Source organism: Silene latifolia, chromosome 1 (genome assembly GCF_048544455.1).
Source record: "Silene latifolia isolate original U9 population chromosome 1, ASM4854445v1, whole genome shotgun sequence".
Classification (NCBI taxonomy): Eukaryota; Viridiplantae; Streptophyta; class Magnoliopsida; order Caryophyllales; family Caryophyllaceae; genus Silene; species Silene latifolia.
In genome coordinates this window covers 119,483,944-119,510,085 of record NC_133526.1, presented here as the reverse complement: position 1 = coordinate 119,510,085, position 26,142 = coordinate 119,483,944, and positions in this window count along the sequence as shown.

Genomic DNA, 26,142 nt, shown 5'->3' with positions numbered 1-26,142 from the left:
TGACCAGGACACCTCACTTCAGCAGACAAGCCAAAGCAACACCACACCCATCTCAGAAACCAGTCAAGCTGAGCTAAGTTTAGTGGCCAATAAGTATAAGTACAAGCCCAACCACCAGCTGCCACCATGGCCAGCTGGTTGGTCACTGAATTAGGCTCAGAAAAGTCCTAGGGGTCTAAGGAAGAATCACAATGCAAGTCCTAGAAATCCAAGCTGGACAGAGCTGCAACAAATGACAAACAACAAAAGCAACCTTTCCATTTCTGGCTAAACAATGAGGAAAAAGCACTCATAGAACTTTTGGCTTGTCTTCCCATATACCAGATACAACCTAGAGCCAATTTTAATGCCAAGGACTCAATCATTTCGTCCTCAAGTGCCTACATTCAACAGAAAAGCCAGCAATGCAAAGAAAGGACCACAACCGTCACTTTGTCACCTGCATTTCTCTTTTGTTTTCATTCCAGTTTACAATTAAGAGCTTTTAAACCGTTGTAATATTGTACTTGGACTCTTACCAGCATGTGAGGAGGGATCCTGACCCTTGGATGTAGTTTCCTTTCAAGTCTGTAACCTAAAAAGGCCTATATAAGGACCTCAACTCGATTTGTTGTAACACGGTGATTAATGAATGAAACCTGAGATTTCTCTCAAATTTAAACCTCTTAATCTTGTGCTTAGTCTGTAGATTAGAGTCAGGCTTGATAATAACCTGTGCTTAGACTGTGGTTATTGATTAAGTACTTGTTAGTAGAGTCTAAAACTTTCTGTCTTTGAGATCGTGGTTAGTTTAGCTTTCTTTGTTGCTTGATTGAGTTTTCTGTGTTAATCTGTGGAATTTCTTAACTCAAGTTCCCTAAATTATTAGCTTAATTCCCTGTGAGTATTCTGTGGGTTTTTCAGTTGATAATTATATCCAAAGTTCCCTCCTTTCAATCACTATCCCAGAACTGCCTCAATTACAGTCTTTTGTGTCTGTCTGTCAGTTCAGTTGAGTCTTAAAATTACTTTGAGTCCTCTAAAAATCCTGGAGTTTTGCTCAGAATTAGTTCTCATATCAAAGTAAATTACTGCCAAGTTTCATGATTTTAGGAGGTCAATTCATAATTTTATTAATTAGCACAAGTTTATTGCATTCCTGAGAAGCTGTTTTTGGTTTGGTTTGTTTTTGTTGTATTGGTCTAAACCCTTGGACATTACACTGCAAATTGGTATATCAGAGCAAGGTTTTAACACGATTCCATCTTGTGTTAGTCTTGGGAAGGAAAGTGAGTTCATTTTTACCCTAACTACAACAAAACTACAAAAAATAACCCATGAGTGAAGAGAGATTTCTTGGTATTGAGACCGGGGTGGATCGAGATAGCTGGAAGAATCAATGAACTGGTAAATATTGTCAACACTCTTGCAGAAGGAGTTCCTAACCATGATCCAAGGAGGCCACCCTACGGAGGTAGAGGCGGGGGTAGAGGCTTTGTTGGAGCGGGAAGAGGACAACCATACCACCAGGAACATGGAGAAGACATGTCGAATCGATGAATCTATGGCAGAGGGCATCTACATGGAAAGAGACAAAGATATAAAGGTAGAAATTCTTGATTTCCATGGTAGTTTAAACCACGAAGATTTGTTAGATGGATTAGAACTGTTGAGAGAGTCTTTGAATTTAAGGGATATATGACAGAAAGCTTTCAAAGTTTCTATCCTTAAATTCAAAGGTTATGCCTCACTTTGGTATGAAACCCTGAAAAGCCAGAGAATGAGAGAAGGCAAGGAACCCATTAAATCTTGGCTAAAACTTAAAAAGAAATTGAAGGATAAGTTTATAGCTAAAGATTACACACAGGATATGTTTATCAAGTTAACCCAAGTGAAACAAGACCAACAATCTGTTGAGTCTTATCTTAGGAGCTTTGAACAACTTACCCTGCAATGTGAGATCACTGAAAAGCCTGAGCAGAAAATTGCTAGGTTTGTTGAGGGATTAGATCCTAAGATTGCTATAAGAGTTAGAATGCAACAAGTTTGGTCCTTTGATGAGGCAGTCAACCTGGCATTGAGGATTGAAAAGATGGGAAAAGCCAAGGTCACTGCTTCCAAACCCCTTACCAGACCCACTTTCAAACCTTTTTCTGGGGTTAGGATTGGAGAAATCCCAAAACTTGCAACCCAACCAACACCAGACAAGGGGAAGAGTCATGTGAATCCTAGAACCAACACATCCGTGATGATGGGAAAATTAAGTGCTTCCGAGTGCCAAGGGTATGGCCATTTTAGGAAGGACTGTCCTTCTAAGAGAACCTTGACAACAATGGAAGTAGAACAGTGGGAGAGGGAAGGTTTGGTTCAGTATGAAGAAGATGAGACCCTGATAATGGAGGAAGTGGAGCGAAGGAGAACCGAGAACAAGATGCGTTGTGGCCCCCCGATACAGGTCACAGCTTAGTCTTGTGGAGGGTCATACATTCCCAACACTCACCTCTGGAAGCTGATCAAAGATCCCTGATATTCAGAACCAGATGCACAGTCCAGGGGAGGGTTTGTAACCTAATCATAGATGGGGGAAGTTGTACAAATGTGGCATCAAATGCCATGGTTAGTAAACTCAACCTGACAACTCAAGAACACCCAAACCCTTACAAGTTGAGATGGTTGAACAAGGGAGCAGAAGTAAGGGTGGACAAACAATGCTTGGTTCCATTTTCTATTGGGAAGGTGTATAAAGATGAAGTCCTGTGTGATATTGTCCCAATGGATGCCTGCCACCTACTCCTGGGGAGGCCATGGGAGTATGACAGGAATACCACTCACCATGGGAAGGATAACATCTATAGTTTCAAACATGAGGGTAAGAAGGTCACCCTGACCCCATTACCACCCAACAAGAGAAACTATGGAGGTCCAAGTATGCCAGAGGAGGGCAATGGTGTGCTATTTCTTTCTGAAGCAGCCATGATCAAAGAAATGAAGCAAGAACAACCTGTCTGGGTATTACTATCCAAAGGAGTAAGCAAGGAGGGGAGCCCTGAGATGCCTGCTGAAGTTAGGCCATTAATCCAGAGGTATAAGGAAGTATTTCCAAGAGAGCTGCCTAGTGGGTTGCCACCATTGAGGGGCATTGAGCACCACATTGACCTTGTTCCAGGCTCAGTGCTTCCCAACAGGCCAGCTTATAGAAGTGATCCAGCTGCTACCAAAGAATTGCAAAGCCAAATTGAGGAACTTATGAGCAAAGGATTTGTCAGGGAATCTCTCGTCCTTGTGCGAGTCTGCTGCTCTACTTGTTCCAAAGAAAGATGGAACATGGAGGATGTGTCTTGACAGCGGGGCCATCAACAACATCACTGTCAAGTACAGGTTCCCAATACCAAGGTTGGATGACATGTTAGATGAGCTCAGTGGTGCCATGATATTTTCTAAAATTGATCTCGTGCAAGGGTACCATCAAGTCGGGATAAGGGAAGGAGATGAGTGGAAGGCGCCTTCAAAACTAAACATGGACTGTATGAGTGGCTTGTGATGCCATTTGGTCTTTCTAATGCACCAAGCACCTTTATGAGACTGATGACTGAGGTGCTAAGGCCATGTTTAGGCAAATTTGCAGTGGTCTACTTTGATGATATCTTGGTTTATAGCAGCAGTAAAAGAGAGCACCTGAAACATCTTGAAGCTGTATTCAGGATCCTCAAGGAACAAAAACTATTTGGCAAACTGGAAAAATGCACTTTTATGGTTGAAGAAGTGGCATTCCTAGGGTACATTGTCTCTGGGAGGGGGATTACAGTTGATCAGGACAAAGTTGCAGCCATTCAATCATGGACAACTCCTAAAACAATCACTGAGGTGAGGGGGTTCCATGGATTGGCCTCCTTTTATAGGAGATTCATCAAGAACTTTAGTTCAGTTGTTGCTCCAATTACTGAGTGTATGAAGAAAGGGGAGTTCCACTGGACTGAGAATGCTCAGCAGTCCTTTGAGAGGATTAAGAAATTAATGTGTGAGACTCCTATTCTGAAATTACCAGACTTTGATCAACTCTTTGAAGTAGAGGGTGATGCCAGTGGAGTAGGCATTGGTGCAGTCCTGATCCAAGCTCAGAAACCTGTAGCTTACTTCAGTGAGAAGTTGAATGGAGCTAAATTAAAGTATTCTACCTATGACAAGGAATTTTATGCAATTATCAGGGCAGTCATGCATTGGAGTCACTATTTGAAGCCAAAACCATTTGTGCTACACTCTGATCATGAAGCTTTGAAATATATAAATGGTCAACACAAATTGAGTCACAGACATGCTAAGTGGGTGGAGTACTTACAGTCATTCACTTTTTCCAGCAAGTATGAGGAAGGGAAACAAAATGTAGTGGCAGATGCACTATCAAGGAGGCACTCCTTACTGTCAGCTATGGGAACCAGGGTCCTTGGGTTTGAGTTCATGAAAGAGATGTACAAGGAAGACCCGACTTTCTCGAGGAGTGGATCACACAGTTTGAAGGGCATAGGGTTCCAGGGAACAAATACTTGCTGCAAGATGGGTTTCTATTCCAAGGGAACAAGCTCTGTGTTCCAAGGGGTTCCTACAGGGACCTCCTAATCAGGGAAGTCCATTCAGGAGGCTTGGGAGGGCATTTTGGTGTTCAGAAAACACTGGACATACTACAGGAACAGTTCCATTGGCCAAAAATGATGGGGGATGTCCAAACTGTTCTCAAGAGATGTTCAGCATGTCAAATGGCTAAGAGTTCCTTCCAAACTGGTCCATATATCCCATTACCAGTGCCAAGCAAGCCATGGGAGGATGTGAGCATGGATTTTATTGTTGCATTGCCAAGGACACAGAGAGGAAAGGATTCAATCATGGTTGTTGTTGACAGGTTCAGTAAGATGGCCCATTTTATAGCTTGCAAGAAAACAGAAGATGCTGCCAGTGTTGCTGAGCTATACCTAAAGGAAATTGTGAGGCTTCATGGAGTTCCAAAGACAATTGTTTCAGATAGAGATACAAAGTTCATGAGTTACTTTTGGAAAACTCTATGGAAGCTGCTCAAGACAAAGCTGTTGTTCAGTACTTCTCACCACCCTCAAACAGATGGCCAAACTGAGGTCACCAACAAAACCTTGGGTAGGATTCTGAGATGTCTTGTAAGCAAGAGTCTAAAAGATTGGGACATCAAGTTAGCAGCAGCAGAATTTGCCTTCAACAGATCACCATCAACTGCTATTGGTCATAGTCCTTTTGAGGTTGTCTATGGGATTAATCCCCTAATGCCTGTAGACTTGTCATCTGTACCAAGAAATGAGATGAATCATGATGCTAAGGCCAGGGCAGAACAACTGCTGAAACTCCATGAAACTGTGAAAAGGGAAATTGAGAAGACCAATGAGAAGTACATGAAACAGTCCAAGGTGCCTCAGAAAAGGAAAGAATTTGTTCCAGGGGATTTGGTCTGGGTTCATTTAAGAAAAGAGAGGTTTCCAGCAAGAAGAAAGAACAAGTTAATGCCAAGAGCTGATGGCCCCTTTGAAATTGTTGAGAGGATTGGTCCAAATGCCTACAAAGTGGATCTACCAGGAGAGTATGAAGTGCATGGCACTTTTAATGTAGGTGACCTAAGTCCATATTATGATGATGCTGAGGGGGAGGAGTCACCAGGCTTGAGGACAAGCCCTGTTCAACCAGGGGAGGTTGCAGCAGGAGCCACTGACCAGGGCACCTCACTTCAGCAGACAAGCCAAAGCAACACCACACCCATCTCAGAAACCAGTCAAGCTGAGCTAAGTTTAGTGGCCAATAAGTATAAGTACAAGCCCAACCACCAGCTGCCACCATGGCCAGCTGGTTGGTCACTGAATTAGGCTCAGAAAAGTCCTAGGGGTCCAAGGAAGAATCACAATGCAAGTCCTAGAAATCCAAGCTGGACAGAGCTGCAGCAAATGACAAACAACAAAAGCAACCTTTCCATTTTCGGCTAAACCATGAGGAAAAAGCACTCAAAGAACTTTTGGCTTGTCTTCCCATATACCAGATACAACCTAGAGCCAATTTTAATGCCAAGGACTCAATCATTTCGTCCTCAAGTGCCTACATTCAACAGAAAAGCCAGCAATGCAAAGAAAGGACCACAACTGTCTTTGTTTGTCACCTGCATTTCTCTTTTGTTTTCATTCCAGTTTACAATTAAGAGCTTTTAAACCGTTGTAATATTGTACCTGGACTCTTACCAGCATGTGAGGAGGGATCCTGACCCTTGGATGTAGTTTCCTTTCAAGTTTGTAACCTAAAAAGGCCTATATAAGGACCTCAACTCAGATTTGTTGTAACACGGTGATTAATGAATGAAACCCGAGATTTCTCTCAAATTTAAACCTCTTAATCTTGTGCTTAGTCTGTAGATTAGAGTCAGGCTTGATAATAACCTGTGCTTAGACTGTGGTTATTGATTAAGTACTTGTTAGTAGAGTCTAAACTTTCTGTCTTTGAGGCTGTGGTTAGTTTAGCTTTTCTTTGTTGCTTGATTGAGTTTTCTGTGTTAATCGGTGGAATTTCTTAACTCAAGTTCCCTAAATTATTAGCTTAATTCCCTGTGAGTATTCTGTGGGTTTTTCAGTTGATAATTATATCCAAAGTTCCCTCCTTTCAATCACTATCCCAGAACTGCCTCAATTACAGTCTTTTGTGTCAGTCAGTCAGTTTAGTTGAGTCTTAAAATTACTTTGAGTCCTCTAAAAATCCTGGAGTTTTGCTCAGAATTAGTTCTCATATCAAAGTAAATTACTGCCAAGTTTCATGATTTTAGGAGGTCAATTCATAATTTTATTAATTAGCACAAGTTTATTGCATTCCTGAGAAGCTGTTTTTGGTTTGCTGGTTTGACTGTTGTATTTGTCTAAACCCTTGGACATTACACTGCAACTAAAGATTAAGGAGAAATGGTTTAAACAATGAGTCACATGGTCTAAAGAACAAGGAAAAATGGTTCACACAACGAGTCACAAGGACTAATGAACAAGGACTTTCACACAACGAGTCACAAGGACTAAAGAACAAGGACAAATGGTTCACACAAGGACTAGAGAACAACGATTCACTAGGAGTAATGAACAAGGGCAAATGGTTCACACATCGAGTCACAAGCACAAATGAACAAGGACAAATGGTTCACACAACGAGTCAAAAGGACTAAAGATTTAGGACAAATGGTTTAAACAACGAGTCACTTGGACGAAAGAACAAGGAAAAATGGTTCACACAACGAGTCACAAGGACTAATGAACAAGGACAAATATTTCACACAACGAGTCACAAGGACTAAAGAACAAGGACAAATGGTTCACACAAGGACTAAAGAACAACGATTCACTAGGAGTAATGAACAAGGACAAATGGTTCACACATCGAGTCACAAGGACAAATGGTTCACAAAACGAGTCACAAGGACTAAAGATTAAGGACAAATGGTTTAAACAACGAGTCACATGGAGTAAAGAACAAGGACAAATGGTTCACACAACGAGTCACAAGGACTAATGAACAAGGACAAATCTTTCAGACAACGAGTCACAAGGACTAAAGATTAAGGACAAATGGTTTAATCAACGAGTCACATGGACTAAAGAACCCCAAATGGTTCACACAACGAGTCACAAGGACTAAATATTAAGGGGAAATGGTTTAATCAACGAGTCACATGGACTAAAGAACAAGGACAAATGGTTCACACAATGAGTCACAAGGACTAAATATTAAGGAGAAATGGTTTAAACAATGAGTCACATGGACTAAAGAACAAGGAAAAATGGTTAACACAACGAGTCATAAGGACTAATGAACAAGGACAAATATTTCACACAACGAGTCACAAGGACTAAAGAACAAGGACAAATGGTTCACACAAGGACTAAAGAACAACGATTCACTAGGAGTAATGAACAAGGACAAATGGTTCACACATCGAGTCACAAGGACAAATGAACCCAAATGGTTCACACAACGAGTCACAAGGACTAAAGATTTAGGACAAATGGTTTAAACAACGAGTCACTTGGACGAAAGAACAAGGAAAAATGATTCACACAACGAGTCACAAGGACTAATGAACAAGGACAAATATCTCACACAACAAGTCACAAGGACTAAAGAACAAGGACAAATGGTTCACACAAGGACTAAAGAACAACGATTCACTAGGAGTAATGAACAAGGACAAATGGTTCACACATCGAGTCACAAGGACAAATGAACAAGGACAAATGGTTCACAAAACGAGTCACAAGGACTAAAGATTAAGGACAAATGGTTTAAACAACGAGTCACATGGACTAAAGAACAAGGACAAATGGTTCACACAACGAGTCACAAGGACTAAAGATTAAGGAGAAATGGTTTAAACAATGAGTCACATGGCCTAAAGAACAAGGAAAAATGGTTCACACAACGAGTCACAAGGACTTATGAACAAGGACTTTCACACAACGAGTCACAAGGACTAAAGAACAAGGACAAATGGTTCACACAAGGACTAGAGAACAACAATTCACTAGGAGTAATGAACAAGGGCAAATGGTTCACACATCGAGTCACAAGCACAAATGAACAAGGACAAATGGTTCACACAACGAGTCACAAGGACTAAAGATTTAGGACAAATGGTTTAAACAACGAGTCACTTGGACGAAAGAACAAGGAAAAATGGTTCACACAACGAGTCACAAGGACTAATGAACAAGGACAAATATTTCACACAACGAGTCACAAGGACTAAAGAACAAGGACAAATGGTTCACAGAAGGACTAAAGAACAACGATTCACTAGGAGTAATGAACAAGGACAAATGGTTCACACATCGAGTCACAAGGACAAATGAACAAGGACAAATGGTTCACAAAACGAGTCACAAGGACTAAAGATTAAGGACAAATGGTTTAAACAACAAGTCACATGGACTAAAGAACAAGGACAAATGATTCACACAACGAGTCACAAGGACTAAATAATAAGAAGAAATGGTTTAAACAATGAGTCACATGGACTAAAGAACAAGGAAAAATAGTTCACACAACGAGTCACAAGGAGTAATGAACTCAAGACTCGGGATGTTGTTCAAGATCACAAAGCAAGAACTAATCCCCTTATGCACTTGGCCAGATCACAAAGAAAGCCAAGATACACGACCCCAAACACTAAGTAATGGGGTTGTTCTAGCACTAAGCAAAGAACTAATCAAGGGTTTTGAGAAACCTCATAAAACTCATAATTTTCATTAACTCAAATCTCGTTTTTTTACAATGAGTTAACTTGGCTTATATAGGCCAATCAAAAGCATCCTAGCCATCCATCTAACCTAGGATCTAAGGGTTTACATTAGTCTTCTAACAAGACAATACATAACAACTACAAAGCCTTACAATTCTGAAAATAAAAGGCTAAAAACAAAGACATAGAAAAGGAGTGGTCACAAATGGTCAAGCTTCCTTGTTTGCTAGCTTTATTTATGGATCTTGTAGACATCTTTTGTGGCTGCCAAGAGGTTCGTCCAAGAGTAGGAAGAGACCCAAATAACAGGCAAAAGGTTTCATGAAGCTTGCTTGAACAAAAGTGGAAGGTTGAAAGCGACATTCAACACAATACTCAAAGCTACTCCAAACCGGGGACCCTCTTGTGCTCAGTTTTGATTCTTCAATTAATGCTTTGTAGGTACCTTATTGAGATTAAGGTCCTTACTCAAAAATGTCTTAAACTCATCATAGAAGGGTCTAGAGTCATAAAATAGCACATCTTGTTAGACGTATTTGGAGTTGGACCTTGAATTGTGATGATGTCCAAAACCGGGCTTGACAGCAGTTTCAGGAAACCAGGTGCATCCTGTAGAGGGCATATCTCATAGCTCACAATGAATTTAAGGGCTCATGATAGCTAACGGGAAAGCTAAATGAGTTAGCTTTCATCTCCAAAAGGAATCAACCTTAATCATTGAGTAAATCTTGATATATTGAACCTTTAGTGCACATAGGTCATGGGCTATTCCGAAATGCGTAGTCTGTTTGCATCGACCATAACTCAAGATATAAAATAGCTATGATGGTAATTCCAAATCTCTGATTTAGATAAGACCTTAAGCTTTCCAATGGCATAGGAATCATTTGACTTGAACCGTTAGAACTTGAGATATAGAGATTGGAAGTCAGGCCTGCTGGAATAATACTTCAAAAAGCGATGAAACACTTTCAATTGTTAACCATTCCTTGGACTGTTTCTTTTGGCCTTAAAATGAATCAAAATGAAACAATATTGTTTCAAAAATGAAAATGAAACAATTTTGTTTCAAACTCCCTTTCTTGAAAAGAATTTGTCCTCAAATTCTGTTGGTTCAAATTAAAGAGACTTGTTGCCAAGACTTTTGTCTTACCACTTATCAAAGCACCTAGCACACTTCAAGAGATGGCTCTCATGACTTCCTCTCGGATCATAGACTAGAATGGTGAATGGCAAGAGATGTGTTGCACCATTCCCAAACGAATTAGTTAAAATCGGGACAGAAATTGTAGGAGAACCAAAGAGCAAACCTCCAAATGACGACTTGGCTTGATCATTCAATTTGTGTGATCCTTGGTCACCTTTGAACAGTGGCACGACTTGATTCTTGGCCTCATTAACTTTCCTTTCAAGACCACAGTTTGGCTTGAACACTTGTGGGAGGGCAGCCCTCCTTTCAAAGCTATTTCCATTGACATTTCCTTGAGCAAGAATAGGAGCCTCACATCGTTTTTCCTTGCTCTTGAACTCCCTTGCTTGTTGTGATTGCACTTGAGTGGATTCATGAGGACCTCCATGGACTGATTCCTTTCCCCAAATAGTTCCTGGCTTGAGCTTAACTCGTGGTTCAATTCTCTTAGGAGTGGACTCTTCACTAGGAGGCTCATTTAGGAGTTTGCCTCCATAGGACTTGCTTGGCTCTTGGACATCTCTTGACCACGACTTTTCTGGTTCCTTAGCCCTATCCTTGGCAAGGAGAGCATAGGAATTCCCCATATCATTTAGTCCTTGACACATTCTGGCCTCATTGATAAGAAAAGTCTCCATGGATGGTTCACTTATGGAGGATGGTGGAAGGGGTGCTAGGATAACCTTTCTTTTGCCCCTTTCAAACGTGTAAGTGTTGTCTCTCCCATGATGCATTGAGTTCTTATCAAACTCCCAAGGCCTGCCAAGTAGGATATGGCAAGCATCCATAGGTAGAACATCACAAAGAACCTCATCAACATAGTCTTTGCCAATGTAGAAGGACACTAAGCATTGCTTATCCACTCGAATTTCAGCCCCTTTGTTTAACCATTTCAGTTTGTGAGGATTAGGGTGGTCTTGTGTAGGCAAGGATAGCTTCTCAACAAGTGTAGTAGAAGCTACATTGGCACAACTTCCCCCATCAATGATGAGAGTACAAACCTTTCCCTCAATGGTGCACCTAGACCTAAAGAGTTGGAGTCTTTGGTCCATTTCTAATGGTTGGGTGTTCAAAGCTCTTTGTATGACCAAGCTCAAACCCGAATCTGGTTCTACCACCATGTTAACCTCCTCTTGCTCCCTTTCTCCCATTTCATCATCACAAACAAGGATTTCATCTTCACCCCAATGTATCACCTCAAAGCTACTAAGAGCTCTCTTGGTTGGACAATCTTTAACAAAGTGACCAAAGCCTTGACAATGGTAGCATTTCTTTAAGGCCATGGTGTTTTTGTGAGAGGTCATGGGTGCTTTGCCTTTGTCAAGAGTGGGGGTTCTGTTTTGGGGAGGTGGTTCAACAACCTTGGTCTCGGCTTGTCCTTGTTCTTGGTAGGGGGCTGTTTTGGAAGGTTCTTTTGTGGTGGTGGCTTCTCCCTTGCCCAATTTCTCAACCCTCAATGCCAAACCCATGGTTTCATCAAAGGACAACACTTGATGCATTCTTACCTTACTAACAATCTTTTGTTCCGGTCTCTCATTGAACTCACATTGTAAAGTAAGCTTCTCAAACTCTCTAAGGTAGGACTCAATTGGTTTTTGGTCTTGTTTAAGTTGGGTAAGCCTAATCATGTCTTGAGTGTAATCTTTTGGCACAAACTTCTCATTAAGCTTCTTTTTCAGTTTTAACCAAGACTTGATAGGTTCTTTCCCATCTCTTCTCCTTTGATACTTTAAGTTCTCATACCAATGGGAGGCATAGCCTTTGAATTTCAAGATTGCAACTTTAAAAGCTTTGTGGTCAGAATAATCTTTCAATTCAAAGACTCTCTCAATGGTCCTAAACCAATCAAATAGATCCTCGGGGTTTAATGAACCATAAAAATCAGGAATTTCTACCTTTAAGTCTTTGCTTGAATCTCTTTGAAAGGCCTCATACATGGAGTACTCCGAATCTGAAATGGCTTGCTCCTCACGGCCACCTTGAGCTCTTCCTCTTCCCATAAGCCACGGTCTCTTCTACCCCTGCCATGGTGTGCTCCATCCCTTGGTGGTGGTGTTGGAATGTTGTTCATGAAGGCATTGAATGAATCCAACAACAAGTCATATTTTCCAGAAAGTTGAGTTACTTGATTCTCAATTCCAGCAACCCTCTCTTCACTCATGGTTGTTTATTGTGTTTTTGATGTAGGTAGGAAGATGAACTCACAAAGGTTGAACCCAAGACTAACACAACAATGGAATTGTGTTAACCTAAGCTCTGATAACCAATTTGAAGTAAAACAAACACAACTCTCAACTTGAATGGTTTTTAGCTTGAAATCTATTGAACTAAGACTCAAAATGGACACTTAATTGGACTGTTGAATTCAATTAAAACTTGCAGAAATCGACCTTGTTTAGAACAAGCACAAATGACTCAATAATTGGCACAAAAAGGACAGGTAAAACCATTACATGGACACAAGAAGAGAACAAGGATATGACTTGAGAAGATCACAAAGCAATCTCAAGACTCGGGATGTTGTTCAAGATCACAAAGCAAGAACTAATCCCCTTATGCACTTGGCCAGATCACAAAGCAAGCCAAGATACACGACCCCAAACACTAAGTAATGGGGTTGTTCTAGCACTAAGCAAAGAACTAATCAAGGGTTTTGAGAAACCTCATAAAACTCATAATTTTCATTAACTCAAATCTCGTTTTTTACAATGAGTTAACTTGGCTTATATAGGCCAAGCAAAAGCATCCTAGCCATCCATCTAACCTAGGATCTAAGGGCTTACATTAGTCTTCTAACAAGACAATACATAACAGCTACAAAGCCTTACAATTCTGAAAATAAAAGGCTAAAAACAAAGACATAGAAAAGGAGTGGTCACAAATGGTCAAGCTTCCTTGTTTGCTAGCTTTATTTATGGATCTTGTGGACATCTTTTGTGGCTGCCAAGAGGTTCGTCCAAGAGTAGGAAGAGACCCAAATAACAGGCAAAAGGTGTCATGAAGCTTGCTTGATCAAAAGGTGCAACAAAATTTGTTGCATTGTGATTCAGTTTTAAGCCAAAAGAAACAGTCCAAGGAAATATTCACAATTGAATGCATTTCATCGATTTTTGAAGTGTCATTACATCAAGCCTAACTTCCAAGCTCTATATCTCAAGTTTTACTCATGCAAATACAATGATTCTTATGTCATTAGAAAGCTTGGGATCTTAGAAAAGCGGTGGATTTTGAATCACCTCCATATCAGGTCTATAGCTTGAGATATGGCTGATGCAAACAGACTGCGCATTTCTGGACAGCCCATGACCTACGTGCACTAAAAGTTCAATAACTCGAGATTTACTCAACGTCTAAGGTTGATTCTTTTTGGAGGCGAAAGTTAGATCCCTTAGCTTTCAAATGAGCTATCATGGGACCTGATATTCGTCCTGAGCTAAGAGATATGCCTCTTCCAAAATGCGTCTGATTTCCTAAGATGCTCTCCAAACCCGGTTTTGAACCGTCACCAACAATCGAGGTCCAACTTCAATTCCGTCTAAGAATTCATGCCTCCAACCGCCCTATTTCACATCTTTGGCAAGTTTAGGATGTTTTTGTGTAGGATCTTTTATCTCCAAGGGTTACCATTCAGAAATTATTTGAAGAACTAAAGCAAAGGTACAAGGGGACCCGGTTTTGAACAATGAGCTAAATGTCTCTATCAATCTTTCCTCTTTTGATCCAACAAAGCTCAAGAGACTTTTTGGGAGCTGAATAGGAGTCATACACGGTTCCACAAGCCTCCAATCAGTCCATATAATCATAAATAAGAAGTTGAGCTACAAACAAGGAAGATTGGACTATTAGTTTACTTTATCATTTCTTTGCTTTATGTCATTTTCAATTTCAGCATTGTAAGAGGCCTAGGCTGCTGTTTTTATGTCCTTTTAGCTACTCATTTTGTGGCCCTTAGATGTAACTTGTAATCAAGGGTCAAGATTGTAAGCCTTGGTCTATATAAACCAAGTTAGACATATGAGAAAATCAGATTGGAGTTAATGAAAATTATGAGTTTTATGAGGTTTCTCAAAACCCTTGATTAGTTCTTTGCTTAGTGCTAGAACAACTCCATTACTTAGTGTTTGGGGTCGTGTATCTTGGTTTGCTTTGTGATCTGACCAAGTGCATAAGGGGATTAGTTCTTGCTTTGTGATCTTGAACAACATCCCGAGTCTTGAGATTGCTTTGTGATCTTCTCAAGTCATATCCCGAGTCTTGTTATTGTTTTGTGTCAAAACAGTCCCAAAGTTTCTGTTTTGTTGCCTTAAGTTATTGTGGGAATTGTTATTTGAATGTTTAGTTCATAAGCATTTAAGTTACAATCTTATTTCCATTGCTTTCTTTCAAAGTTATCAAGCTATTTAGGATCTTATATTCGTCCAAAACAGGCTGTTTCGTGCCTTGCTTTGGTTGAATCGTTTATTAGCTTCTAAATGTGTCCTTATATAGCTTGTTGGTCCTGAAAACAATCCATCTAAGTGTCCAAATCGAGTCCTTTGTTGAGTCTAATTCTGTCCAAGTTAGTTCTTGTTTTCGAGTCTTATATGTCCAAAAATCAAGTCCTAAGAGTATTACTCCAAATGGGGAAGGTTGAAAGCGACATTCAACACAATACTCAAAGCTACTCCAAACCGGGGACCCTCTTGTGCTCAGTTTTGATTCTTCAATTAATGCTTGGTATGTACCTTATTGAGATTAAGGTCCTTACTCAAAAATGTCTTAAACTCATCATAGAAGGGTCTAGAGTCATAAAATAGCACATCTTGTTAGACGTATTTGGAGTTGGACCTTGAATTGCGATGATGTCCAAAACCGGGCTTGACAGCAGTCTCAGGAAACCAGGTGCATCTTGTAGAGGGCATATCTCATAGCTCACAATGAATTTAAGGGCTCATGATAGCTAACTGGAAAGCTAAATGAGTTAGCTTTCATCTTCAAAAGGAATCAACATTAATCATTGAGCAAATCTTGATATATTGAACCTTTAGTGCACATAGGTCATGGGCTGTTCCGAAATGCGTAGTCTGTTTGCATCGACCATAACTCAAGATATAAAATAGATATGATGGTAATTCCAAATCTCTGATTTAGATAAGACCTTAAGCTTTCCAATGGCATTGGAATCATATGACTTGAACTGTTAGAACTTGAGATATAGAGATTGGAAGTCAGGCCTGCTGGAATAATACTTCAAAAAGCGATGAAACACTTTCAATTGTTAACCATTCCTTGGACTGTTTCTTTTGGCCTTAAAATGAATCAAAATGAAACAATATTGTTTCAAAAATGAAAATGAAACAAATTTGTTTCAAAACCTCCTCTAGCGGTGTGGTTAATGGTCCACACACATCCGTATGTATGAGAGCCAAAACCTCACTAGCTTGTGTCCCTTTTCCCGCAAAAGGTGCACGAGTCATCTTGCCGAGAAGGCAAGACTCGCATGTACCATAAGATTTGAAGCCAAATGGTTTGAGCACTTTTGATGAAGCAAGTCTCTTCATGCGTCTTTCGTTTATGTGGCCTAAACGACAATGCCAAAGGTAGGATTCGTTTGGATCACCCGTTTTGAGCTTTTTAGTTTCCATATGATAAACGCCATTAACATCATTTAAAACATAAATGCCTCCAATTGAAATGGCCTTGCCATAAACCACATCATTTAATGAAAAAGTACAACTATTGTCCTTAATCATAAAACAAAAGCCTTCCGCGTCTAACGCGGAATTGGAGATGATGTTCTTAGTTAAAGTTGGTACAAAATAACACTTATTTAAAATACAACTCTAAACCACTAGCTAAAGTGAGCACATAGGTCCCCACGGAAACGGCCGCTACTCGAGCTCCATTGCCCATGCGGAGATCTACATCACCTTTTGCTAGTGCTCGCACGTCCCTTAAACCCTGCAAATGATTACAAAGGTGAGAGCCACATCCGGTATCAAGTACCCAAGTTGAAGTGCAAGCATAATTAACGTCTATCACATAGAGAGAGAGGAAATCATACCAATAGGCGTCACACGCCCTTCCTTGAGATCCTCCAAGTATTTGGGACAACTCCTCCTATAATGCCCCTTCCCATTACAATGGAAACATTCGGCCTCGGAGAGTTTGACACTTTTTGCCTTGGGATTGCCATTCTCAACGGCCTTCCCCTTTCCCTTGTCATGTTTCTTTGACGATTTCTTGAATTGGGACTTTTCCTTCCCCTTTTCTTTCTTAACTCCAAGGGACATGTTCTTTAACTTCATGGCTAGAACATCCCCTCTTTCACTCCCACTAGCTTCCATATCCCTCTCCGCTTAGGTGAGGAGTGCATGAATTTCATGATAACTCTTATCCATGCCATTCATGTTGTAGTTTACCCTAAAGTGGGCAAACTTGGTGGGAAGTGAGTGGAGGATTCGATCCACCACAAGAGTCTTAGGAATGTTACACCCTAGACGCTCTAGGATGTCGACATATTCGACCATTTTGAGTACATGGGGACCAACCTTTTGGCCCCTCTCAAGCTTAGCTTCAAAGAAGCGTGCCGCCGCATCGTATTGACGGACTTTAGGTGTTTGTGAAAATATAGTAATCATACGAGTGAATATCTCGTACGCATTTAAAGAAATGCATGATAGCTTGAGCTTTGGGGACATCGACCATATCAACACATTTTTGATATCATTCGACATCCTCACATGGTCATCATAGGCGGTCCGCACCGCCGATGAAGCCCTTGGACCGGGCTCGATGGGAGGAGCTTCGGTCAAGTAAGTGAGCACATTGTCGGACAACGCGGCACTTTTGATGTTGGATTCCCATTCAAGAAAGTTACTACCGTCATCTTTTAAGATACATTTTTCCATTACGGACCTTAGCCATGAATCTTTGCCTAGTGAAGTAGTCGATGGAGTTGACGAAGTTGCCATTGCGAATTAAAATGCTACAACAAAAAGGAAATATTAACATCCATTGTTTTAAAATACTTGTGAAAACATGTTTAACAAGTTTTAGCATTTATATAATGATCTCCCACTAAATTATATAAATGATTCCAAGACCCAAATATTAAACAAAAATGAGCATCGCTTGGGCGAAACATCCCATAATTGTGTAAATTCGGTAAGTCACGTTGACTAATTCTACCTCTAGAACTCTTGGTCAACGAATTTCCTTAAATCCATCTACTAGCCCCGGAACGCAAGACCGTCTTATATCCCGTTGAGTCCAACCAATTTTGGCATGTGATAACCGTTTACCACCCTACTTACCCAAGGTAAAAAGAGAACACCCCGCTTGGGCGAGCGTGGCTCTAATGAACAAGAGATTCATAGGTGTTACTAATTGGTAAGGCTAATCTCAATTTTAGTTATGTGAGAGATCTTGTCAATTTAGTCATAAATTCCCTATAAGTGAACTAAGTGGGTGAATGTAAATGACGTGAAAAGACAACCGCGAAAAAAAATGCATGTGAATGGCGATTTTCGCATGCGCGAAAATAAAACAAGCAAACAAGTAAGCATATGAAAAATCCTAGTATGGCCACCTAGTTAATAAAAACTAGTCTATTACATTTCGGAAACCAACTCCTTGGTCCCTTGCCTCTTCATTCCAAAAGTGGCCCCTTCTTGTGGGATTTGGAACACCTTCCAAAAATAGTCTCCGTCTCGTGTAACCCGTCTTTTGGAAACGCCGGTAAGAACAACTATTACAAATGAATTACATAGCTATTCCTATTATACATTAATTAATAAAATAAATAAAACTATTAATTAATTACAAACCGACGATACGAGATCGTATTTAATTACAAACAAATCGATATTCCCATTCATTTCGGGTAATAACGATTAAAATAAACTAGGCCATACTTAAAATAAAACTTAAATAAATATGCTTAAAATGCTGTAAAATGATGCCAAAATCGCCCTATCTATCAATCGTTGGTATCCATCTCGGTTTTTGTGGATTTAATCGATTTTTAACATGTAAAAATCAATAATCAACTCTTAAATCTCATTTAAGTCCAAACTAATTGACCAAACTGTTTTGGACCTCAAAATTAGTCCTCACTAATTTTATGACGAATAATTAGTTTGATTTGGTCATATTTTGCTAATTTAATCGGTAAAATCATAATTTTTAAGTAAAAATCCAAAATAATTGAAAAATTACCCAAACAATTGAAACAAAAATTTTGAGTATTCTGGAACACTCCCAAGAACACCAAAATGTCAGAAAAATTGCCCCAAAAATTCGGATAAAATTTGTGAAGAAAAAATCGATATTTATCGGTTTTTAACCACTAAAACCAATAAACATCAAAACAAGGTTAAAACACATTTTAATTTTCACTTTTAACTTTTAAATAATATTTTCAAATGTACATAAATTATCAAGGGTAGAATCAATCGTTTCAAAATTATGATTAATTTATTTCCCTTTTATCGACTTTTATCTCATAAAATCAATAAACATGCAAAACTTTAAACAAACCTTCAACATTTTCGATACAATCAGTAGAAAACATGCATGAAACACCATAAAAATTCCATGGCCCGAATCATCTTTTAACTATTTTTAGTCATTTTATAACTAAAATACGGCATTTTGACTCGGTTTTCTACCAAAAATCATTAAAAATAGCAAAATAACTTCATAAATCACCAAACTTTACCACAAATCTTTTGAGATCAGTAGGTGTGCATGCCCCAAAAATTTCGTGCTAAAACCTCTTCTAACACAATTTTCGAGTTTTTATAAATTATCTCATAATTTATTAATATGCTTAAAATCAACATGCAAATTACAAGCCTAAGCTCTGATACCACTTGTAAGATCATAGATCCATATTAGACTCTCTAATAAAAATTAAATTATCTCATAATTTATCATTTTTAGTGATCTATGTAACATGCATGCAAATATAAAAGCATAAAAATGAAAGTTAAGGAAAAACAATTTTCTTACATTGATTTTATGGTAATATGGGCACAAACTAGATCTCCTACCTAGTTTGTTCTTGAGCTAAAAAGAAATGGATGATCCTCCTTGAAAAACCTTCAAAAAGAAAGTCTCCTTCAAGTTGCACCCAAGAACAAATCACCCAAATAATCTTACAAATACTAACTAGATATTAGTAAAACTTACCCTTGATAATATTTGTAATATTATTAGTAATAATATTTGATTACTAATACTATTAGTAATAATATTTGATTACTAACTTCTTAGTAAAGATGTATAATAATTTTAGAGAGAGGAAGACCAAGAAAGATATCACATGCAAAATGTACAAGTGAAGATCTAGAAAAATGAACAAAACTTGGTCTATATGGGAAGGGGTGGCCGGGTAGGTGAGAGGGTGAGTGGAGTGTTATTTTATCTTATTTTCGTCAATCTTACATCACATGCAAAAATGATTATAAGATAACTTATGGAAGTATCACAAGTAAAGTGAAATGATTGTAATCATCCACTAACTTCATTTACACGGTCCAATGTCCCATTTACGGGTCCATTTTGGTTCTTATATTTGTCGCACAAATACGTGTAAATTTTATTTAAACATCGTTTCATGTTTAAATGCTTCCAATTAATTTCGTCTAAATCACTCCATAAATATACGTGTACTACTACACATATTATTTTATGTACTAATATTAATCACATTAATCAATTAGTACAATTTTAATGAATTAACAATTAATTAACTAAAACCCGTCTTCCAAAACTTATTATTCAATTATCGCATAATTAAATAATAACTGCCGTGCCACGAGTTCGCAACTCGAAATCTCTCTAAAATAATCGACTAACCTTTTAGTCTATAAATCAAGGGACTAAATAAATTGTATCTGATACAATTAATTAGTAGTCAATTGGGGTTCGTTCCTTTAGGTGTGACCGAAAGGGGTCAGTTGATCACCGCCGTCTCACGACAATAACGTCAAACTCTAGTCAGCCAACCGTTATCGATTTACGTTATTCAACTGACGAGGATCAAATAATTAAATATCTAATGATATTCCCTTAATGAGATTCATTATGTAAACACACTATTGTGGAGGACACTAACTCCAACACTTTAGTCCTTGTGACTCGTTGTGTGAAGCATTTGCTCTTGTTCATTAGTCCTTGTGACTCGTTGTGTAAAACATTTGTCCTTGTTCATTAGTCCTTGTGACACGTTGTGTGAACCATTTTTCCTTTTCTTTAGTCCATGTGACTCGTTGTGTAAACCATTTGTCCTTGTTCATTTGTCCTTGTCACTTGTTGTGTAAACCATTTGTCCTTGTTCATAAGTCCTACTGAATCGTTTTTCTTTAGTCCTTGTGTGAACCATTTGTCCTTGTTCTTTATTCCTTATGACTCGTTGTGTGAAACATTTGTCCTTGTTCATTAGTCCTTGTGACTCGTTCTGTGAACCATTTTTCCTTGTTCATTAGTCCTTGTGACTCGTTGTGTGAACCATTTTTCCTAGTTCTTTAGTCCATGTGACTCTTTGTGTAAACCATTTGTCCTTAATCTTTAGTCTTTGTCACTCGTTGTGTAAACCATATGTCCTTGTTCATTTGTCCTTGTGACTCGTTGTGTGAACCATTTGTCCTTGTTCATTAGTCCTAGTGAATCGTTGTTCCTTATTCCTTGTGTGAACCATTTGTCCTTGTTCGTTAGTCCTTGTGACTCGTTGTGTGAATCATTTGTCCTTGTTCATTAGTCCTTGTGACTCGTTGTGTGAACCATTTTTCCTTTTTCGTTAGTCCTTGTGACTCGTTGGTGTGAAGCATTTGCCCTTGTTCATTAGTCCTTATGACTCGTTGTGTGAACCATTTTTCCTTGTTCTTTAGTCCTTCTGACTTGTTGTGTAAAACATTTGTCCTTGTTCATTAGTCCTTGTGACTCGTTGTGCGAACCATTTCTCCTTATTCTTTAGTCCATGTGACTCGTTGTCTAAACCATTTGTCCTTAATCTCTAGTCCTTGTGACTCGTTGTGTAGACCATTTGTCCTTGTTCATTTGTCCTTGTGACTCGTTGTGTGAAACATTTGTCCTTGTTCATTAGTCCTTGTGACTCGTTGTGTGACCATTTTTCCTTGTTCTTTAGTCCATGTGACTCGTTGTTTAAACAATTTGTCCTTAATCTTTAGCCCTTGTGACTTGTTGTGTGAACTATTTTTCCTTGTTCATTAGTCCTTGTGACTCGTTGTTCTTTAGTTCTTATGTGAACCATTTGTCCTTGTTCATTAGTCCTTGTAACTCGTTGTGTGAACCATTTTTCCTTGTTCTTTCGTCCATGTGACTGGTTGTCTAAACCATTTGTCCTTAATCTTTAGTCCTTGTGACTCATTGTGTAAACCATTTGTCCTTGTTCATTTGTCCTTGTGATTCGTTTTGTGAACCATTTGTCCTTGTTCATTAGTCCTAGTGAATCGTTGTTCTTTAGTCCTTGTGTGAACCATTTGTCCTTGTTCTTTAGTCCTTGTGACTCATTGTGTGAATCATTTGTTCTTGTTCATTAGTCCTTGTAACTCGTTGTGTGAACCATTTTTCCTTTTTCTTTAGTCCTTGTGACTCGTTGTGTGAAACATTTGTCGTTGTTCATTAGTCCTTGTGACATGTTGTGTGAACCATTTTTCCTTGTTCTTTAGCCCATGTGACTCGTTGTTTAAACCATTTGTCCCGAATCTTTTTTTCTTGTGACTCGTTGTGTAAACCATTTGTCCTTCTTCATTTTTCCTTGTCACTCGTTGCATGAATCATTTGTCCCTGTTCATTAGTCCTATTGGATCGTTGTTCTTTTGTCCTTGTGGGAACCATTTGTCCTTTTTATTTAGTCCTTGTGACTCGTTGTGTGAATCATTTGTCCTTCTTCATTAGTCCTTGTCACTCGTTGTGTGAACCATTTTTCCTTTTTCTTTAGTCCTTGTGACTCGTTGTGTGAAACATTTGTCCTTGTTCATTAGTCCTTGTGACTCGTTGTGTGAACCATTTTTCCTTGTTCTTTAGTCCATGTGACTCGTTGTTTAAACCATTTGTCCTTAATCTTTAGTCCTTGTGACTCGTTATGTAAACCATTTGTCCATGTTCATTTGTCCTTGTGACTCGTTGTGTGAACCATTTGGCCTGGTTTATTAGTCCTAGTGAATCGTTGTTCTTTAGTCCTTATGTGAACCATTTTCCTTGTTCTTTAGTCCTTGTGACTCGTTGTGTGAAGCATTTGCCCTTGTTCACTAGTCCTTGTGACTCGTTGTATGAACCATTTTTCCTTGTTCTTTAGTCCTTGTGACTCGTTGTGTAAAACATTTGTCCTTGTTCATTAGTCCTTGTGACTCGTTGTGTGAACCATTTTTCCTTTTTCGTTAGTCCTTGTGACTCGTTGGTGTGAAGCATTTGCCCTTGTTCCTTAGTCCTTATGACTCGTTGTGTGAAGCATTTGTCCTTGTTCATTAGTCCTTGTGACTCGTTGTGTGAACCGCTTTTCCTTGTTCTTAATTCCTTGTGACTCGTTGTGTGAACCATTTTTCCTTGTTCTTTAGTCCATGTGACTCGTTGTTTAAACCATATGTCCTTAATATTTAGTCCCTGTGACTCGTTGTGTATACCATTTGTCCTTGTTCATTTGTCCTTGTGACTCGTTCTGTGAACCATTTGTCCTTGTTTATTAGTCCTAGTGAATCGTTGTTATTTAGTCCTTATGTGAACCATTTTCCTTGTTCTTTAGTCCTTGTGACTCGTTGTGTGAAGTATTACCTCTTGTTCATTAGTCCTTGTGACTCATTGTGTAAATCATTGGTCCTTGTTCATTAGTCCTTGTCACTCGTTGTGTGAACCATTTTTCTTTTTTCTTTAGTCCTTGTGACTCTGTGTGTGAAACATTTGTCCTTGTTCATTAGTCCTTGTGACACGTTGTGTGAACCATTTTTCCTTATACTTTAGTCCATGTGACTCGTTGTTTAAACCATTTGTCCTTAATATTTAGTCCTTGATACTCGTTGTGTATACCATTTGTCCTTGTTCATTTGTCCTTGTGACTCGTTGTGTAAACCATTTGTCCTTGTTCATTAGTCCTAGTGAATCGTTTTTCGTTAGTCCTTGTGTGAACCATTTGTCCTTGTTCTTTAGTCCTTGTGACTCGTTGTGTGAATCATTTGTCCTTGTTCATTAGTCCTTGTCACTCGTTGTGTGAACCATTTTTCCTTTTTCTTTAGTCCTTGTGACTCTGTCTGTGAAACATTTGTCCTTGCTCATTAGTCCTTGTGACACGTTGTGTGAACTATTTTTCCTTGTTCTTTAGTCCATGTGACTCGTTGTTTAAACTATTTGTCCTTAATCTTTAGTCCTTGTGACTCGTTATGTAAACCATTTGTCCTTAATCTTTAGTCCTTGTGACTCGTTGTCTAAATCATTTATCCTTGTTCATTAATCCTTGTGACTCGTTGTGTGAACTATTTGTCCTTATTCATTAGTCCTAGTGAATTATTTTTCGTTAGTCCTTGTGTGAACCATTTGTCCTTGTTCTTTAGTCCTTGTGACTCGTTGTGTGAATCATTTGTCCTTGTTCATTAGTCCTTGTCACTCGTGTGTGAACCATTTTTCCTTTTTCTTTAGTCCTTGTGACTCGTTGTGTGAAACATTTGTCCTTGTTCATTAGTCCTTGTGACACGTTGTGTGAACCATTTTCCTTGTTCTTTAGTCCATGTGACTCGTTGTTTAAACCATTTGTCCTTAATATTTATTCCTTGTGACTCGTTGTGTATACCATTTGTCCTTGTTCATTTGTCCTTGTGACTCGTTGTTTGAACCATTTGTCCTTGTTTATTAGTCCTAGTGAATCGTTGTTCTTTAGTCCTTATGTGAATCATTTTCCTTGTTCATTAGTCCTTGTGACTCGTTGTGTGAAGTATTACCCCTTGTTCATTAGTCCTTGTGACTCATTCTGTGAACCATTTTTCCTTGTTCTTTAGTCCTTGTGACTCGTTGTGTAAAACATTTGTTCTTGTTCATTAGTCCTTGTGACACGTTTTGTGAACCGTTTTTCCTTGTTCTTTAGGCCATGTGACTCACTATTTAAACCATTTGTCCTTAATCTTTAGTCCTTGTGACTCGTTGTGTAAACCAATTGTCCTTGTTCATTTCTCCATGTCACTCGTTGTGTAAACCATTTGTACTTGTTCATTAGTCCTAGTGACTCGTTGTGTGAATCATTTGTCCTTATGTGAACCATTTTCCTTGTTCTTTACTCCTTGTGACTCGTTGTGTAAAGTATTTGCCCTTTTTCATTAGTCCTTGTAACTCGTTGTGTGAACCATTTTTCCTTGTACTTTAGTCCTTGTGACTCGTTGTGTAAAACATTTGTCCTTGTTCATTAGTCCTTGTCACACGTTTGGTGAACCATTTTTCCTTGTTCTTTAGGCCATGTGACTCATTGTTTAAACCATTTGTCCTTAATCTTTAGTCCTTGTGACTCGTTGTGTATACCATTTGTCCTTGTTCATTTGTCCTTGTGACTCGTTCTGTGAACCATTTGTCCTTGTTTATTAGTCCTAGTGAATCGTTGTTCTTTAGTCCTTATGTGAACCATTTTCCTTGTTCTTTAGTCCTTGTGACTCGTTGTGTAAATCATTTGTCCTTGTTCATTAGTCCTTGTCACTCGTTGTGTGAACCATTTTTCCTTTTTCTTTAGTCCTTGTGACTCTGTGTGTGAAACATTTGTCCTTGTTCATTAGTCCTTGTGACACGTTGTGTGAACCATTTTTCCTTATTCTTTAGTCCATGTGACTCGTTGTTTAAACCATTTGTCCTTAATATTTAGTCCTTGTGACTCGTTGTGTATACCATTTGTCCTTGTTCATTTGTCCTTGTGACTCGTTGTGTAAACCATTTGTCCTTGTTCATTAGTCCTAGTGAATCGTTTTTCGTTAGTCCTTGTGTGAACCATTTGTCCTTGTTCTTTAGTCCTTGTGACTCGTTGTGTGAATCATTTGTCCTTGTTCATTAGTCCTTGTCACTCGTTGTGTGAACCATTTTTCCTTTTTCTTTAGTCCTTGTGACTCTGTGTGTGAAACATTTGTCCTTGCTCATTAGTCCTTGTGACACGTTGTGTGAACTATTTTTCCTTGTTCTTTAGTCCATGTGACTCGTTGTTTAAACTATTTGTCCTTAATCTTTAGTCCTTGTGACTCGTTGTGTAAACCATTTGTCCTTAATCTTTAGTCCTTGTGACTCGTTGTCTAAACCATTTGTCCTTGTTCATTAATCCTTGTGACTCGTTGTGTGAACCATTTGTCCTTATTCATTAGTCCTAGTGAATCATTTTTCGTTAGTCCTTGTGTGAACCATTTGTCCTTGTTCTTTAGTCCTTGTGACTCGTTGTGTGAATCATTTGTCCTTGTTCATTAGTCCTTGTCACTCGTGTGTGAACCATTTTTCCTTTTTCTTTAGTCCTTGTGACTCGTTGTGTGAAACATTTGTCCTTGTTCATTAGTCCTTGTGACTCGTTGTGTGAACCATTTTTCCATGTTCTTTAGTCCAGGTGACTCGTTGTTTAAACCATTTGTCCTTAATCTTTAGTCCTTGTGACTCGTTATGTAAACCATTTATCCATGTTCATTTGTCCTTGTGACTTGTTGAGTGAACCATTTGTCCTTGTTTATTAGTCCTAGTGAATCGTTGT